The sequence below is a fragment of the Equus asinus genome, chromosome 20 (assembly GCF_041296235.1).
Source record: "Equus asinus isolate D_3611 breed Donkey chromosome 20, EquAss-T2T_v2, whole genome shotgun sequence".
Lineage (NCBI taxonomy): Eukaryota > Metazoa > Chordata > Mammalia > Perissodactyla > Equidae > Equus > Equus asinus.
Window position 1 is genome coordinate 86,356,383 of NC_091809.1, and position 19,728 is coordinate 86,376,110.

The 19,728-nt window shown below is 35.9% G+C and overlaps 1 pseudogene; it reads left to right on the top strand.

Annotated features, from left to right (window-relative positions):
- The first annotated feature begins 2,988 nt into the window (after positions 1-2,988).
- On the top strand, positions 2,989-12,775 carry LOC106831617 (olfactory receptor 52B4-like; annotated as a pseudogene).
- Positions 12,776-19,728: the final 6,953 nt, after the last annotated feature.

The following is a 19,728-nucleotide window of genomic DNA, read 5'->3' on the forward strand; positions in this document are numbered from 1 at the left end:
GGCTGTCCAGTTTTCCCAACATTGTTTATTGAAGAGACTTTCCTTCCTTTATTGTATGTTTTTGTCTTCTTTGTCCATAGATGTGTGGTTTTATTTCTGGGTTCTCAATTCTGTATCACTGATCTGTGTGTCTGTTTTTGTGCCAGTACCATGCTGTTTTGATGACTGTAGCTTTGTAGTATATTTTGAATTCAGGAAGTGTGATACCTCCAACTTTGTTCTTTTTTCTCAAGATTGCTGTGGCAGTTCAGGGTCTTTTTTTGTTCCATATAAATTTTAGGATTTTTTGTTCTATTTCTGTGAAGAATGTCACTGGGACTTTGATAGGGATTGCATTGAATCTGTAGATTGCCTTAGGTAATATAGACATTTTAACTATGTTTGTTTTTCCAATCCATGAGCATGGAATATCTTTCCATTTCTTTGTGTCTTCTTTGATTTCTTTCAATAATGTGTCATTGTTTTCAGTGTAGAGATTTTTCACCTCCTTGATTAAATTTATTCCTAGGTATTTATTCTTTTTGTTGTGATTGTTAGTGGGATTGTATTCTTGATTTCTCTTTTTGTTAGTTCATTATTAGTGTATAGGAATGCAACTGATTTTTGTATGCTGATTTTGTACCATGCAACTTTACTGTTTCTGTTAATTATTTCAAATAGTTTTTTTGTTGAATTCTTTAGGGCTTTATATATATAGAATCATGTTATCTGCAAATAGTGAGAATTTCACTTCTTCCTTTCCAATTTGGATCCCATTCATTACATTTTCTTGCCTAATTGCACTGGCTAAAACATCTGGTACTACGTTAAATAAGAGTGGTGAGAGTGGGCATCCTTGTCTTGTTCCTGTTCTCCAAAGAACAGCCTTCAATTTTTCACCATTGATTATGATGTTGGCTGTGGGTTTTTCATATATGCCCTTTATTCTGTTGCAGTACTTTCCTTCTACACCAATTTTATTCAGAGTTTTTGTCATAAATGGATGTTGGATCTTGTCAAATGCTTTCTCTGCATCTATTGAGATGGTCACTGGATTTTTATTTCTCATTTTGTTAATGTGGTGTATCACATTGATTGATTTGTGAATATTGAACTATCTCTGCATCCCTGGAATAAATCTGGCTTGATCTTGGTGTATGATCCTTTTAGTGTATTGTTGTATTTTATTAGCTAATACTTTGTTGAGGATTTTTGCATCTATGTTCATCAGTGATTCTGGCCTGTAATTTTCCTTTTTTGTGTTGTCCTTTTTTGGTTTTGGTATCAGGGCAATGTTGGCCTCATAAAATGAGTTAGGAAGCATCCTGTCTTCGTCAAGTTTTGGAAGAAGAAAATTTCTTAAGAAGGAAGGTATTAAATTTTCTTTGAATATTTGGTAGAATTAACCAGAGAAGCCATCTGGCCTGGACTTTTGTTTTTTGGGAGGCTTTTGATTACTGTTTCAATCTCTTTGCTTGTGATTGGTCTATTCAGATTCTCCATTTCTTCTTGATTCAGTCTCGGGGGGATGCATACTTCTAAGAATTTATCCATTTCTTCTAGGTTATCCAATTTGTTGGCAAGTAGCTTTTCATAGTATTCTCTTATAATCCTTTGTATTTCTGTGTTGTCTATTGCAATTTCCCCTCTTGCAGTTCTGATTTTATTTGAGTCTTCTCTCTTTTTTTCTTAGTGAATCTGGCTAAGGGCTTGTCAATTTTGTTTATCTTGTCAAAGAAGCAGCTCTTATTTTCATTGATCCTTTCTATTGGTTTTTACGTCTTTTTTTCTGCTCTGATTTTTTATGATTTACTTCCTTCGACTGACTTTGTACTTTGTTTGTTCTTCTTTTTCTAATTCTTTTAAGTATAGTGTAAGATTGTTTATTTGAGATTTTTCTTGTTTTTTAAAGTAGGCCTGTATTGCTGTAAACTTACCTCTTAGTACTGTTTTGCTGCATCCCATAAGTTTTTGTATGTTGTGTTTTCATTTTCATTTTTTTGATTTTTCTTTGGATTTTAGAGGGTTAGATGTTCTCTTTAGACATTTTTTGATTTCTCTTTGCATTTCTTTACTGATCCAGTAGTTGTTCAGTAGCTTGTTGTTTGGTCTCCACATATTTATGACTTTTCTGGTTTTTTTCTTATATTTGATTTCTAGTTTCATAGCACTGTGGTCAGAAAAGATGCTTCATATGACTTCAATCTTCTTAAATTTACTGAGGCTTGCTTTGTTTCCCAACATATGGTCTATCTTTGAGAGTGTTCCATGGGCACTTGAGAAGGATGTGTATTCTGCTGTTTTTGGATGGAATGTCCTCCATATATATCTATAAAGTCCATCTAGTCTAGTATTTCATTTAAGGCCATTGTTTCCTTGTTTACTTTCAGTCTGGATGATTTGTCCTTTGATGTAAGTGGGGTGTTAAAGTCCCCTACTATTATTGTGTTGCTGTCAATTTCTCCCTTTAGGTCTGTTAATAGTTGCCTCATATACTTTGGTGCTCCTGTGTTAGGTTCATATATATTAGTAAGTGTTGTGTCTTCTCGGTGGAATGTTTCTTTTATCATTATATAAGTCCATCTTTGCCTCTTGTTATCTTTTTTGTCTTGACGTCTGTTTTGTCTAATATAAGTATGGCTACACTCACTTTTTTTGGTTGTTATTTGCTGGAGTGTCATCTTCCATCCCTTCACCCTGAGCCTATGTTTGTCTTTGCAGCTGAGAGGGGTCTCCTGGAGGCAGCATATTGTTAGGTCTTGTTTTTTAATCCATCTGGCCACTCTGTGTCTTTTGATTGGTGAATTCAATCCATTTACATTTAGAGTGATTATTGATATATGAAGACTTAATACTGCCATTTTATCTTGTTTTCTAGTTGTTCTAAATTTGTATTGTTTCATTTTCCTTGTACTTATGTTTTCCATTTCAGTTTCATGGTTTTCTGTGATGCTTTACTGTTTTCTCTTTATTTATGGTTTGTGACTGATTTTTTGTTTTGTGGTTACCATGAGGTTTGTATAAAAGATCTCATACATGAGGTAGACCTTTTGCTGTTAGCCTCTTATCTCCACTAACCTATGCAGGTTCCATCCTTTTCCTCTCCCCCTTCTATATTTTTGTTGCCCCAAATTATTCTTTTTAGTGTTGTGAGTTTGTGACCAAATTGAAGTGGTTGTAGTCATTTTTGTGGCTTCTTTCCCTTTATTCTTTATGTTATAATTAAGTATTTACTAACCTAGTCTGATATAGAGCTGCAATTTTCTGGTTCTGTCTATTTATGTCCTTGCTCAAAGCTTTGTTATCCTTTGCCTTTTTGTTTCAGGTAGGAGGGCTCCTTTCACCATTCCTTGTAAAGCAGGTCTAGTGGTGATGATCTCCCTCAGCTTTTGTTTGTCTGGGACAGCTTTTATTTCTCTGTCATGTCAGAAGGATAATTTTTGCTGGTCAGAGTATTCTTGGCTGCTTCCAGCGTCACCTGGGTCTCAGATTCCCCCACTGGTTCTCTGCAGGCTCTCCACTGGCTTGAGTGCTACTGCCCCATGCACCACCTGTGCTGCTGCTCTTGGGTTGTCTGGAGGTGCTGGCCTCACTGCTGCCAGGGGTTCTGAGTTCACAGGTGTTGCTGTTGCTACTGGGAGCCTGAGGACTTGTATGCAGCTCCTACTGCTGGTGGAGCTGGTGTCACAGATGCCACCACTGGGAATTGGGTCACTGATTCTGCTGTGGTTCCTGAAGCTTTTGGTCACAGGTTCCACCTGCCGCTATCCAGGGTCAGGGTACAGGAGCCAAACAGGGAACAATTGTTGCTGCTGCTTGCTCCTGCAGCCTCTGGTCTCTGGTGCGAGCCACTGTGTTATGAAAAATCAGGTCAGGGTTCCCCACCCCTGCGATGAAAATCTGAGTTTTGTAAACTGTCTCCAGTGTTGGAAAGACCTGGCCACTGCTGGGGGATGTGGGGTGGCTCATGCTGGATCCTCTGGGATATGGGCATGGAGCAAGCCACATCTATTTTTTCTGCTCCTGCCACATCACTCACAGTTGCGTGAGCTGCAGTTCCTGGTGCCTCTGCTTCTGAAGTGACCACTCACTGGTGTGTGTGCCTTATCCTGGATCAGGCTGCTGGGGGAGGGGGAGAGGACTGCTCCCCTAGTTCTGTTGCCTCATGAAGGTCCAGTCCTCCCACCTTCAGATGTAAAATGCATGGATCTCTTATGCAACCTGTGTGCTGTGTAGGGAATCCTCTGTTGGTCCATGGATGTCTGATTGGTTGTAACTTATAGGGGAGAGACAAAAGGAATAACTCACTCTGCCATGATGCTGACATCACCCCTTTTTTTCTTGTCGAATTTTTTTGATAGCTACACATTGCCACGGGCACTATGATTTTGTGTTTCCATCTATGGAAGTAAAGTCATCATTTTTCTTGAAAAAATGATTTATGGAGGAATTTCTCAAAATCGAAATTTATTATTTAAATTTTAATTTAATTCACAATGGTATCCTAATTTAACAAATTTCCATTTAATTATTTTCAGTCTAGTGTGCAAACATAAACAATTCTGGTACTTATAATGTGTATTTTATTAACATTTGTATGTATTCAATCTGTCCAGGAAACAATCAAACGTAAATTTAAAAAAGTTCAAGATCCTAGCTTACATGAAAAAAGAACATAGAACACAGAAAAAGATTTATGGATAATTGTATTTGTGACAACTTCATTAACAGTGGGCAATGATTTGAAGATAAATGTGTACTATTTAACACTTTTCTTTTTCATTTAATGCTCTATAAGTGTCCATAGAAATCTTCCTCATTATTTTACACTTGTATACTATGCTATTACGTATATATGCCACAGTTTATTCAAATAGTCTCTCATGTATGGGCTTTTAGGTTGTTTCCAATATTTTGCAATTATACTACCTTACATTGAAGAAACTGGTATATACATATCTTTGCACTTTGAGATGTTTAATGTCAAGTTTAGTTTATAGAAGTAAAATTACTTTGGTGAAGGATAAATACATTTTTGGTTTTGTTAGATGTTGAAAGAGTCTCTCTATAGAGGTCTTACCATTTTTTTATTACTTCAAACAATAGATGAGAATGACTTTTTCCTCACAATCTTACCAGCAGAATATGCTGTCAATATTTTGAAAATTTGTCATTCTGAGTTTGTCAAATGTAGTTCACTATCCGCAAAAATGGCTAACAATAATTCTTCCCTCTGTTGAACACATGTCTTTTCCCACATCATGAGATGCAGTCCATTAACAATCCTCTTGAGTCTTGGATGGTCTTATGACTTTCTTTGACTAACAGAATAAGGTTAAAGTGATGTGTGAATTTCGGGGCATATGCTTTAAGAGGACTTGCAGCTCTCATTTTTGCCCTTTTGGAGACCAGCAGCCATTTAAAGAAGTTTAAGCTGGACAAATGAATGATAAGAGAGCATTTGGGGAGAGATCATTTTGAGGAAAATAAAGACATAACATCTAGTCATATGTTTTATGTTTATTTTGCATAATTTTTTGTGAATTGCCTTTTACCCACTTTTTTTTTTAAAGATTGGCACCTGAGCTAACATCTGTTGCCAATCTTTTTTTCCCTTTTCTTATTCTTCTTCTCCTCAAAACCCCCCAGTACATAGTTGTATATTCTAGTTGTGAGTGCCTCTGGTTGTGCTATGTGGGACGCCGCCTCAGCATGGCCTGATAAGCAGTGCCATGTTCATGCCCAGGATCCAAACCGGTGAAACCCTGGGCTGCCAAAGCGGAGTGCATGAACTTAATGACTCTGCCACAGGGCTGGCCCCTGCCCATTTTTCAATCAGATTTTCAGTTGTTGTTTTCTTATTTTTAAAAACAGCTTTGTGGAGATATAATTAACATAGCATACAATTCACCTATTTAAAATGTACAATTCAATAATTTCTACATATTCACAGACATGTGCAGTCATCACCATAATCAACTTTGGCACATTTTCCTTACCGTAAAAATAAACCTCATTCCTTTCAGCTATATATAACCCCCTATGCATCTATCAATCCTAGCCCTAAGAAATGACTAGTCTACTTTCTATCACTATAGATTTGCCTGGTCTGGCCATGTCATATAAATGGGATCATATAATAGAGAAAAATGAGTGAAACCAAAAGCTGGTTATTTGAGAAATCAATAAAATCAATAAAGTTTTACTTCATGTTTTCTCACTCTTTGCCCTATTGACTTCTGAGCTGGATAATTGTTTGAGGGGCTTCCTTGAATATTGTAAGATATTTAGTAGCATCTTTCACTTCTACTGACTAGACGGCAGTAGTCTTGCACCCTGCCCAGTTAGGACAACCAAAAATGTCTCTAGACATTGCCAAATGTCCCCCAAAAGGCACAAAGCATCCCTGTTTGAGATTCAATCTAGCCAGACATATTAGGGAAAGTAGACAGAAGACACAAATAGGCAATACCAGGAGTGAGAGAGGTGACATCACGGCAGATTCTAGAGATATTTAAAAAAGGATAACAAGGGGTTTTTATGAACAACTTTATGACAATAAATTTGACAACTTAGATGAAATGGACAAATTCCTTGAAAAACACAAATTACTAAAACTCAAGAAGAAATGGATATTCTGCATAGCCCCATATTTATTAAGTAAATTGAACTTTTACTTAAAATGTTACCTACAAGGAAGACTCCAGGCACAGATCCATTAACTGCTGTATCCCACCAAACATTTATGGGAGAAATAATGCCAATTTTATACAAACTCTTCCAGAGAATTGAAGAAGAGGGACTAATTCTCACTTCGTTCTACGAAACCAGCCTAACTCTGATACCAAAATGAGACAGACATATTGCATGAAAAGAAAACCATGGATCGATAACTTTCATGAACATAGATGCAAAAATTCTAAACATAATATTAGAAAATCAAATTTAACTGATATCAAAATGTTCATGAGCAAGTGGAGTTTAACCCAGGAATTCAGGTTTTTTTTAACATTTGATAATCAATCAGTGTAACTCACCATTTTGACAAAATAAAGAAAAATCATATGAAGCTCTCAGTTGGCACAGAAAAAGCATTTGACAAAGATCTAGCATTGATTCATGTTAAAAACTCTTAGCAGACTAGAAATGGAGGGAACTTTTCCAGCCTGACTAAAGACATCTAATAAAAATTATAATTAGCATCATAATAAATGGCTTAAGGTTGAATACTTTTTTCCTTGAGATGAAGAACAAGATAAGCATGGATACCCTCACTGCTTTTTAACATTTCACTGAAAGTTCTAGCCAGAGCAATAAAGCAAGAAACAACTAAAAGGCATCCATACTGGAAAAGAAGAACTATAATTATCTTTATTTGTCAAAGATATGATAATCTATTAGAAAATTATAGACAGTAGAAATCTAGTAGAAAATTTGATAGAACTTAGGAGAAAAAATATTAGAACTAAGAATTAAATTTAGTGAGGCTGCAGGATACAAGATCAATACATATACGAAAAACAACTGTAGTTTTTGGTATTAGAAAAAGATCAGAAATTGAAATTAAACAATACATTTACACAAAAATTTGCACAAACTTTTTAAATACTTAGAGATAAATCTGACAAAATTTGTCTGAAAAACAGAAAACACAAAATACCAATATCAAGAATGAGACTTATACAAAGAAAACTGTAAAACGTTGCTGAGATAACTAAAGAAAATGTAAGTAAATGGAGTGACGTTATGTTCATAGGTGGCAAGACTCAAGATTGTTGGGATCTCATTTCTCCCCCAAATGATCTATAGATTCAATGCAATATCAATCAACCTATAAGACTTTTCTTAAAAATGAAAAGCTGATTCAAAAATTTGTATGGAAGAACAAAGTACCCATAACAGCCAAAACAACTTTGAAAAAGGAGAATAAATTTAGAAGACTAACACTACCTGATTAAAGACGTTATTAAGCTACAATAATCAAGACAGTGTGTCATTGGGTTAAAAAAGATAAATAAGTCAACAGAAGAGAATAGAGTTCACATTTATATGGAAAAATGGTTTTTTGTCAAGTTTCAAAGGCAATTTAGTAGATAAATTTCAACACATTTACTAGAGCAATACACAGGCAAAAAAAAAGACTTCATCAAAATTAAAATGTTTACTGCTTAAAGTATATTGTTAAGAGAATAAAAAGATGGGCCCTGGACTGGGGAAAACATTTGCAAAGTATATTATTGATAAAGGAGTTATATTCAGGAAACATAAAGAACTCTCAAAACTTAATAAAAAAACAACCAACCCAATTAAAAGAAAAATTGGACTTTCAGTTCCAGACAAGATGGAGTAAATTCATTTCTCCCTATTCCTCTTACCAAGTACAGCTGAAAAACCCTGGATATAATGTACAGAGAAATATTTTCTAAGAATAGATGCCAATTAAATAAATGGATGCCTGTTTTAAGTAATGGAGAGTGTTTATTAAAGTAGGTGTAATACTTCTTGAAAAAGGCACAGGGATTTCTCGGGAGGGAATATGAGGTTAGGAGTGACAGCCTTAGAGTATGGAAAACCACAAATATGCACACATAAAATTTGAAGATAGAGATCAAATAACTGGGGAGCTGTCAGAGGACAAGGTGTCAAGACAAAAAGGTAGTAGGAAGTAGGCTTAATGACTTGGCCCATGTGGGACTGTGGGCAAGTTGGTAGAGTCCAAACCCAAGGGCAATGGGGCCATGGAATATAAGTGACCTCCTGAGAACTCATGAAAATAATCACTTCTGTAGTCTAATCTTCAACTCTCTAAGTTTCCACCAGTCACTGATTCCATTTCTGCTTCAAAAGACTTGGTCTGAAGTTGAGGACTGATTTTATCATATGTGAGGTAAGATTCTAGGAGTAGGGGAGAGTAGAGCTAGATATTAGAATTCCTCACAGGCTCAAGGTAATGGACCTAATTTGGAACGTTGGAATATCAGTATCTTTGATTGGAGTCTTGTGAACAGACTGTAGAGGAGACTAATGGCTAACATTTGGGATGATAGGGCAGAAATAGATGGTAGGTTCTCAGAGGACGTTTTAAATCTCATTTGGATTTAGGAAGCTGAGTACTCAAAGGAAAGCCTTGTTTTGGCCATTGATCTTAAATTTGCTCTTTCACTGGCCTTCCTTCCCTCTCACCCTCCTGTTTGCCTTTCCTTCTGTGCTATGCTGTAGGCACACATTGATGAAATGACATGGCCCATCTATCCAAGAATTCACAGCTTGTTAGAGATGCTTGATAGATAAGATAGATAGATTAATGAGATATGTTTTTTATATTTAGAAAATTGTCACTTAGGGGAGATGGATCAGGTAGGCAAAACACTGCTACACTTGGCAGGGTCTAAGTAGTTCCATGTGAGAGGGATAAGGAAAGTGCTCAGGAGCACAAAGCAGGGAGATGTCTGGGGCAGGTTTAGAAAACTTCTTTAGGAAGGAGGCATGCAGTAGATTCTTTCAGGCAAAATAGAATTCAATGAGCAGTTGTTCTAGGCAACTGTTTCCAAAGGCCATTCCCCAACTCCTCGACTTTACCCTATGGATCCAACCAAAACAAGTCTCCATGGCTGTTCCTTTTCTCAAAGCCTCCATCGGCTTCTGAAGGCTGTTTTCCATCCAAATTGTGATCGTGTTTGATCTCTGGCTGTATTCTTCTTGCCTTCACCTGTTCTTTTGTCATTAGGTCTATGGCACACACACTGTGCCCTCATTCTTTTTGGTGCCAATTTTCCATTTCCTCTAGGAATATGACATTCCTTGGAAAAGTGTATTTTCTTCAGCATCTGTGTGACCATGAAATAAAAAGGAAGCAATTGTCCATTGCAGGAAACATCTCCATCAGACCGTCTATGCCTGCTCCAATGCCAGCTTTCCTAGACATTCTTCTCAAGAGAGAGGAGGCAGTTCAGTTGAGCCAGTCTGTGTTCTCTAAGGAAGTAATCTGGTGCCTAAAGAGAAGAAGGATATTTTGGCTCCAGAAATTAAAATGGAGAAAGAGAGAGGGAGGGAGAAAGAGGGAGAGAGCGAGAAGGGACCTTATAGTTATGAGCTGCAAATTTATTTTAGGTGAAGAGCTAGGTACTTTACTAAGATAACTTGTTTTTAATTTTGTTTTTGTGAATATTATACATATAAATAGTTAAAAAACGCTCAAAAGTCCTACCAGGCTTACAATAAAAATAAAGGTTCCCTGCTCCATCCCACCTCTGATTCTGGCTCCTCCGAAACAACCACTTTAACACTTATAGCTGTTTTTTTGGTATTTAACTTGATATAGATAATCAGCATGTTTACATTGTTATTTCTTGATTTATATATATTCTATATCATTATTTTATATGTCACTCAGTGACTTTCTTGTATGGAAGGTGGGCATTTAGCTTTCCTACAAGTAAATCTACCCCACTCCCACATTCAGACACACACAACCTTCTCTTTTCTTGATTGGCTTAATACATAGAGTCATATCATGATTTTAAGATGCATATTTATGTTTATATTATTACTATGATTACAATAACTGAGTTATACAGTGACATATGATCACATTTCTTTTTTTGTTCAAATTTTTCTCTTCCCTGAAGTAATTGTCTATTTTTTTTGTTTGCTTAGTTATGTGCCTTACTTTCCACCAGAAATATAAATTACATCTTAAAACAAGCTTTTCCTTTTTTCCTTTGAGAATTTCCTTTAGGTGTCCTCTATGTCCTTGATCCAGTCTAAACTCAGGATACACTAGGATTCTTCACCTCGTCACCCTTCACTGTCGTTGAAGGAATTCCCTCCCTCCCTCCCATCTGTACTCTCTCCTGTATTGCATCACTTTGTTTTAGCTGCTTTGTTGGGGTCTATGTCTCTCTATTTTTGGGTCATTTCCTCATTTTTGTGGTGCTTATCTTCCAGTAGTTTCCTGTGAAAGGGTTAATGGAAGGTAAATCTTTTGAGGTCTCTGAAGGTCTTATGTAGCTTTTTCCACTCTTAGAAATTTTTGACTTATTTTGCTGTAAAATTCTGGACTGAAGTAATTCGACAGGAAGTCTCTCCTTAAACAAATCCCATGCCTACACATGGAACCTCTGGTCACTTTTTAGTGCCTCCTTCATCAGCTGGAATGAATTGGAAGATCTGGATATAGGGTTATGTGAGCCAGCATTACTAGACAAAGGTAGAAGTTCACTGGGGTTTCATTTTGTTCAATATGTAGCCTTTCATTTAATCCCTTGCTTTTAGTATAGTCCCCTTGCCCCAGCCATTCCTAGAGTCTCCAGAATTTTCTAGGCTTAACCTCACCAGAGAGTAATCCTCCAGTATTCTTCTGGATAAGGAAAGTGGCGCCTGGATAGACAGTTTGGGAAAGAGGATGCAGGAATCTAACTGCTCTTTATATGGATTTTCAACCAATAATCCTTTTCTAAAAATCCCATCCTTATCCTTATTTAGAGAAGTAACTTATACCTCTAATTCTTGAGACTATCTGGATTCTGCAATGAATATCACCTTGATTCTTGTTTTCAATTAGAAGCTTTTAGTTTTATTCCATCTGCTTCGTCAAAAGTCCTCCATCTGCTTTTAAGCTTTCAAGATCTTGCCATTTCTTCTCTGCTATAATCTCCTCTTCTGCTTTCTGTTTATAATATTTTTGTTATTTTACTGACATTTTAGCAGGGTATTAGGAGGAAACAGTGGTAAATACAGGCATTTAATTCTATATATTTAATCACAAAACTCAAGGAAACACTTATATATAATCTGTATTTCTCTTTGTCTCTATTAGGTGAAATTAAAGTCCACGTCAGCCTGCCTCAGGAGTGGCTAGCTTCAACCACACTGGTGTTAACCACCTAGTCTTCTATCTGCTGGGCATTCCAGGCCAAGGAGACCTACACATGTGGATTTCCATCCCCATCTTCATGTCCTATGTCTTTACCCTGCTTGGAAATAGTCTGCTCATCTTCATTATCCTTATCAAAAGCAGCCTCCATGAACCTATGTATCTTTTCCTCTGTATGCTGGCAGGAGTTGACATTGTCTTTGTCACAACCACAGAACCTAAGGCATTGGCCATTTTCTGGTGCAATGATAGGGAAATCTCTCTTAATAGCTGCATTGCCCAGCTCTACTTTCAGCACTCCTCCTTCATTTCAGAGTCAGGCATCTTGCTGGTTATGGCATTTGACCGCTACATTGCAATATGTTACTCATTGAGGTACACCATGATACTCACCACTCTCTGACAGGAAAAATTGGAGTGGCTGTTTTCTTAAGAGCACATTGTGCAATTTTTCCCATGATATTTCTTCTGAAGAGGCTGACTTTCTGCAGAAATAACATCCTTCCACATACATTCTGTGAACACATTGGCTTGGCCAAATATGCCTGTGATGACATCCAAGTAAACCTCTGGTATGGGTTTTTTGTCTTGATGTCAACAGTGATGCTAGATATTTTCCTCATTTTTGTTTCCTATGTTCTGATTCTCCATGCTGTCTTCCATATCCCCTCCAAAGATGCCCGCCACAAAGCTCTCAACACATGTGGCTCCCATGTCTGTGTCATCATCCTCTTTTATGGGCCTGGGATCTTCTCAGTTCTTACTCAGCAGTTTGGACACCACATCCCACCACACGTCCATATCCTGCTGGCCAATGTCAGCATGCTTGCTCCACCTATGCTGAATCCCATCATTTACGGGGTCAAGACAAAACAGATACGGGACCAAGTGGTTTACATGCTGTTTCCAAAGCAGAAATGACTTTGGGGATGGCAGAGACTGGTTTCTCAGAAATTTTGGTCCTCCATGAGACGTGCTTTGTCAGCAGTGAACAAGAGAAGTAGAACCGAGGCACTAGGAAAATGGCTCATTGAGTATGGACCTCTGGAGCAACTTACCTGAGGCTTTGAGGCTTGCCTCTCTAATTCATCTGAAAGCAGTGCCTGTGGGTTGATGGAGATACTTACAGCTTATTATTTGGGGAATGACAGGTTGCTGTCTAGTAGCCATGTCTACTCTGTAATATTCAACTCAACTTTGGGAATAGTCAATGTAATATTAAGTCTTGTTTAGATAAATACTAAGTTTTCTGTTTTGAACTATGTCAAGCCCTTAGACATTTCACCACAACCCTGGACACCCATGTAAAACCTGTATTCCTTCACTTCCTTTCTCAAAGTGTGATGGGCAGAATGATGGGCACCATTAAGGGAGCTAACTCCTAACTTTTGACTTTTTGGGAGTTGTTTCTCAAAGATCATCCCCCTCCACATGGTACACAAAAAATTCAGACTTCCTTTCCAGTAGTGATTTCCACACCACTTTCATGAAATCTGTGCTTCAGTCTCAAGGAACTGTATATCTCTAATTTCTCCATGTTCAGTCATGTTTTTAAGTGTCTTGGTACGTTTTGCCTAAGCGATCCATTTGCCTGCAATGACCTCTGAAATGAATTTCCATCATTCATCTTTCAAGGCCTAGCTTGGTGTCCCCTGCTCAGTGAGGTCATTGTAACCATCTCATCTTAAGATTAGGTACTTCTTCCTCTACAAGATTATACCATATTGATGCTGCTTCTTTTGAAGACATTTACTTTTTAAAATATAAGTATTCCATAGAGCAATGATAAGAAGAAAATTAAAGTTGCATACAATCCCGCCACGTAGAGAAATTTACTGTTATCATTTTGGTGTATAATCTTCCAGATTTTATGCATAACTATAACTCTAACAACTATAACAATACACACATTCACAGCTTATGCATGCTTCTGTATTCAATATTATCACATAGACTCATAATGTGTCCATTTTTACATGACAAAACATTTAGAATTCTATAATATTTTTATTGGCTATATATTATATCATTTAATTGTTTATCAATGAAGCATGCATTAAAAAATTCTTTTTACACTAGTTGAGGTAGTGTTTATCCTTTTATTTACTTATTATTATTTTTTTTTTGAGGAAGATTAGCCCTGAGCTAACATCTGCTGCCAATCCTCCTCTTTTTTTACTGAGGAAGACTGACCCTGAGCTAACATCTGTACCTGTCTTCCTCTGCCTTATATGTGGGACGCCTACCACAGCATGGTGTGCCAAGGGGTGCCATGTCCGTGCCTGTGATCTGAACCGGCAAACCGCAGGCCGCTGAAGCAGAACATGCAAATTTAACCACTGCACCACTAGGCAGGCTCCCTTTTATTTTTTAATACTTATGTTTTCCTAGTCATTAACAATATAAATGCTATGCTAGGGAAACTTTTGTGCATAAGATTTGTCTGATTTTTGTGCATTTATCTTTGCATGATTTTAGCCTCAAGCAGAGTTCCTCTGGCACATTGGAAATTTGCATCTAGAGCAGTTATTATTAATTTCACTCTTGTCAGAAATACATGAAAGTGCCAAAATTTATTACACCCTTATTAGCATTTAGTAAGTAGTTTTATTTTTAAAAATTTGCTGTGTGATAGGGTAAAATCATTTTTTCATTATCCTTTAATTTGAATGTAGTTAGTTAATAGACACACTGGACAACTTTTATTGTGCTTATTGTATATTGTATTTCTTTGTGGATTAGTAGTAACAATCATTTATTGAACCTGTGCAAAACTTATTTCATACCTTATCTTATTTAATCTTCACATCAGACTTGTTATTGTTTCCATTATTTCCATTTTACAGACATGTAATTTGAGGCTCAGAGAAGTACATAAAATCCCCCAAGGTATTAATATTTATTGAAGGTATTTTCTCAGGTTGTTTAAATTATAATTTCTGTAATTTTCTTTGGTTGGTTTGGCTGGCTTTTGTTTTACCTAAAGAAATATATAAAATATTTTCAAATTCATCATTCTTTTCCTTTGTGAGTTTTACTGTTTTAATCTTAGGCTATTTTCTTCAATTTAAGATTTGATTATTATTCTTAGATTTTCTTCTAGTTATTTTATGGTATAGTTTTTTTATATTTAATTTTCAAGAACACATGATAATAAACAAAGCCAGGCAAAGTAAAGAAAACAAACTTCAACGACCAATATCAGAAAACTGAGACATAATTGTTAAATTTTAGCATATTTTTCAGTTTTTATATGATTACATCTTTCCACACATGTGATAGTTATATTTTTTCTGCAACATTATAAAATATGATGTTTGTCATGCAATAAAAAGTGGTGCAAATTTCCTAATCTGTAGTATGAGTTAAGGAATAGGTAAAACAAGCTTGTTAGTTGTACTGTTCAAACCTTCTATATAACGCAAATTTAAAAATTATTTTGCAATTATTGGGAAAGGAGTTAAATTTCTCACAGTGATTATCTGCCAGTTTCTTGTGATTCTTATAACTTTTTTCCCTGGAAGAGTTCATCTCCTAAACATGGCGATTTTGAGATTGTTTGTTTATTCTTTAGTTAAATATGAATATAGCTGTGAAAGTTTTCTACAGGTTAGTGTTTTCTTAGTAAACCAGTTCATATCCTTTACTTCCAAGCATTTTGTGCCAATATCGTTTAGGTTGATGTCCTCTAAGCCACACAAAATTGGATTTTTTGTTTCCATAATAGCTGATAATCTTCGAATTTTAACTGGTAAGTGTAGTCCAGCTACATTTCTTATGAATTTAAGATGTTCTTTTTAAAAATTCTATCTTCTGTCTATACTGCAAGACATTTAACACCAGTTTACATTCTGACCAGCAGTTTTATGAGGGTTCCCTTTTCTCCACATTCTCTCCAACACTTGTTATTTCTTGTCTTTTTCATGATAGCCCTTCTGGTGGGATTGAGTTGATATCTTGTGGTTTTGATTTACATTTCTCTAATAATTAGTGATGTCGAACATCTTTTCATGTTCCCTTGGGCCATCTGTATATCTTTTTTGGAAAAATGTCTGTTCAGATACTCTTCTCATTTTTAAATTGGGTTGTTGGTTTTTTGTTGTTGAGTTTTATGGGTTCTTTTTAATTTTAGATATTAACCTCTTACAGAATGAATAATTTGAAAATATTTTCTCCCAATAAGAAGGTTGTCTTTTTGTTTTGTTGATGGTTTCCTTTGCTGTGCATAAGCTTTTTAATAAAAATTATATGATTGTCTTAATAGATGCAGAGAAGCACTTGACAAAATTCAGCATCCATTTATGATAAAGATCTCAATATAATGAAAGGAAATACCTTGACATAATAAAGGCTATATATGACAAACCTACAGTCAACATCACACTTAACAGTGAAAACCTGAAAGCTATCCTTCTAAGAACAAGAACAACACAAGAATGCCCACCCTTTCACTCCTATTCAACATAGTATTGGAAATCCCAGCTAGAGCAATAAGGCAAGGAAAAGAAATAAAACATATATAGATTGGAAAGGAAGAAATATAACTGTCAATAATTTGCAGATGACATGATTTTATATATAAAAAACCCTAAAGAATCCAACAAAAAGCTATTAGAAATAATAAATGAATACAGTATAGTTGCAGGGTACAAAATCAACATACAAAAATCAGTTCCATTTTTATACACTAAAAACAAAACAGCAGAAAGAGAAATTAAGAATACAATCCCATTTACAATATCAACAAAAAGAATAAAATATCTAGAGAGAAATTTAACCAAAGACGTGAAAGATTTATACACTGAAAACTAGAAAACATTGAAAGAAATTGAAAACACAAAGAAATGGAAAGATATTCTTTGCTCATGGGTTGGAAGAATTAATTAACACTGTTAAAATGCCCATACTTCCTAAAACAATCTACAGATTCAATGCAATCCCTATCAAAGTCCCAATGACATTTTTCATGGAAATAGAACAAAGAATCCTAAAATTTATATGGAACAATGAAAGACCCTGAATAGCCAAAGCAATCCTGAGAAAAAAGAACAAAGCTGGAGGTATCACACTCCCTGATTTAAAAATATGCTACAAACCTATAGTAATCAAAACAGCATGGTACTGGTAGAAAAACAGACACAAAGATCAATGGGACAGAATTGAGAGCCCAGAAATAAACCCACACATCTATGCACAGCTAATTTTCGACAAAGGGGTGAAGAACATGGAATGGAAAAAGTGGCTTCAACAAATGGTGTTGGGAAAACTTGACAGACATGCAAAATAATGAAAGTAGACCATTATCTTATACCATACACAAAAATTAATTCAAAAGGGATTAAAGACTTGAAGGTAAGGCCTGAAACCATAAAACTCCTAGAAGAAAACATAGGCAGTACAATCTTTGACATGGATCTTAGAAATATCCTTTTGGATATGTTTCCTCAGGCAAGGGAAACAAAAGAAAAAATGAACAAAAAAGATTAAATTTAAAAAAATTAATAGATTTTTTTTAGAGCAGTTTTAGGTTTATTGAAAAATTGAGTGGAAAATACAGAGAATTTCCATATACATCCTTCCCCCTTCCATCCTCCCTTGCTCAGAGAATTTTCCCTATTATTAGCATCTTGCATTAGTGTGGTACATTAGTTACATTTAATGAACCAATACTGATACATTATTATTAACAAAATCCCATAGTTTACATTAGGGTACACTCTTCGTGTTGTACACTTCTATGGGTTTTGAGAAATGTCTAATGACATGTATCCACCATTATAGTATCACATGGAGTGTTTTCAATGCCCTATAAATCCCCATGTGCCCCCTATTTATCCCTCCTTGCTCTCCCTGAACTCCTGGATACCACTGATTGTTTTACTGTCTCCGCAGTTTTCCCTTTTCCAGAATATCATAAGGTTGGAATCACATGGTATGTAGCCTCTATAGACTACCTTCTTTAACTTGCTATTAAGCATTCAAGGTTCCTTCATGCCTTTTTGTGATTGATATCACATTTCTTTCTATTGTTGAATGATATTTCATTGTATGGATGTGCCAGAGTTTGTTTATCCATTCACCTGTTCAAAGACATTTTGGTTGCTTCCAAGTTTTGGCAATTATGAATAAAGCTTCTATAAACATTCATGTACAGGTTTCTGCATAGATGTAAGTTTTCAACTCCTTTGGGTAAATACTAAGGAACATGATTGCTGGATCATACGGTAAGAGTATGTTTAACTTTGTAAGGAACTGCCAAATTGTTTTTGAAAGTGGCTGTACCATTTTACATTCCCATCAGCAATGAACAAAGAGTCCTGTTGATCCACATCCTTACCAGCATTTGGTGTTGTCAGGGTATTGGATTTTAGCCATTCTAGTAGGTGGGTAACCTCATTGTTGTTTTAATTTGCAATTCCTTAATGAAATATGATGATGTTGAATATCTTTTAATATGGTTATTTATCTTAATGGGTTCTCCACACCTGGACAGCTATTGATTAATTTCTGAGCTTGTGCTTTCCCAGACAGTACAGATACTGCAAAGTTTAGCTCTAAATAATGCTTTGCTGACCCATGGTTGTGAGTGCTCAGGCTGGTCTTTCTTAGATGGTGTCTGGAAAACAAATGGAGGGATTAGTCCTTCGCAGGAGAGACTGTTCCTCCAACAAGAAGGAAAGAGTAGTGGGTAGGAAAGATGCAGATACGTTTTTAAATTTAGTCTTTAATTTGAGTGGGTTTCTAGCTGATTGATTCTGATTTAGGAGGCAAGCTTTTCTGACAAGAGTAAGGAGAGAGTTCTGGAATCAAGGATGGAGGTCTGAATAGAGTGTATATATGAAGCTTTAATTAGGTGGAGCGGGAGAGTGAGCTGATTTGAGCAAATGTGTAAGTTTGCTGGGCTCTGTTAATAGTTTAGGTTGGTAATCATCTTAGTGGTACCATTCTGCTCTCCAGATGACTACCCAACTATGATTACTGATTTGGTTCATAATAATGTTGAGATGGAATAGAGAGAGCGAGTGAGATTAGGAGGAAATGGAATCAAGAGCACAAGGTGAAGAATTAACTTTCCACAGGGACATTGAAGTCTCTATGATACCAGCGTTAAAGACTCGCATGCATTGGTTTGTGGGGGAATCTAAAAGACCTTCAGACAGCACTGAGGAGTAGGAGAAGGTAGATAACATGAGTCTCAAAGCAGCATTAGCTTTTACAATAAAGTGAATGAGCATTAGTCTGGAAAAATCCTAGGAAATAGTTTGAAGTAAAATGGCCCCCAAATGGGTTTATATCTTTAAAATATCAATGGCTTTCACAAGTTCTAAATATATAGCACCAAAATGTTAATGGACAAAAATACTTAACTAGAGGATTTTGCTTTTTATTTTTTCCTTATTGTCTATTTTTCACTCTGTACCATAAATTCCACAAAGGTACTTGTCTTGTTCCCCTCCTTTGAAAAATGCCTGGCGCAGAGTAGGTTTCCCATGAAAAAAATAACTTCACACAAAAAAAGAATTATAATCATTAAATTGTGATAAATTTACATCAATAATAAAAAATACTATATGGAAATTGAAACACTGCCATAACAATTTCCTTCTTTTGCATATCAAATATTTAAATAAAATAATCCAGAATACATACAGAAGTTTATTATGTGTTCATCACAAATTCTTTTTTTTATTGGGTAACATTGGTTCGTAACATTATGTAAATTTTACAACTTCTGTATAGCCTGCATCATATGTTCACCACCAAAAGTCTAGTTTCCATCCATCACCATATACATGTGCCCCTTTACCCTTTTTGACCTCCTGCTGCCCACTTCCCCTCTGGTGACCACCAATCTGTTCTCCATACGTATACAT